The sequence below is a fragment of the Chiloscyllium plagiosum genome, unplaced genomic scaffold (genome assembly GCF_004010195.1).
Source record: "Chiloscyllium plagiosum isolate BGI_BamShark_2017 unplaced genomic scaffold, ASM401019v2 scaf_3198, whole genome shotgun sequence".
Taxonomy (NCBI): domain Eukaryota; kingdom Metazoa; phylum Chordata; class Chondrichthyes; order Orectolobiformes; family Hemiscylliidae; genus Chiloscyllium; species Chiloscyllium plagiosum.
In genome coordinates, this window is record NW_025215066.1 from 58,227 (window position 1) to 58,755 (window position 529).

A 529-nucleotide genomic window follows, 5' to 3' on the forward strand; every position below is an offset into this window, starting at 1 on the left:
CCTCCAGTGACACATTTACGATCCACGGGGACTGACATCCATCACAGTCACTGAACAAATAGCTCCTGCCAACGCCTTTCAATTCAATATTGTTTTATTAAACTTCAAAACAATGATTCAAACTTTCGCGTTCTGGATGGGATTTGTGTGGGTGATTGATGGAACAAATCTTGAGGCTGGTAGATCAATTGAGTGAAACAATCAATCTGCCTTGGATGCAGGAGAAATGCCATAAGTTTATAAGAACGTAAACATGCTTCTCTGTTTATAAATGGAAACATACATCCTGGAACTACTGACCAAGCATTATAATTTCAATAAATCATTGAGACAATTTTTATAGTTCATGATCTGAGGGGCATCTGTGTCTGAGAAACATGGGATTATAACAGACAAATGGCATGGATATGTTAACAGAGAATTGAACGTGACAAATGCAATTCAGATTGTTATTCCAATTTCAGAGAGAGGCAGATGAGGCCTGTGCTATTGATGTTATCGATGTTAGTGAACTGTGATGAAATGTCAT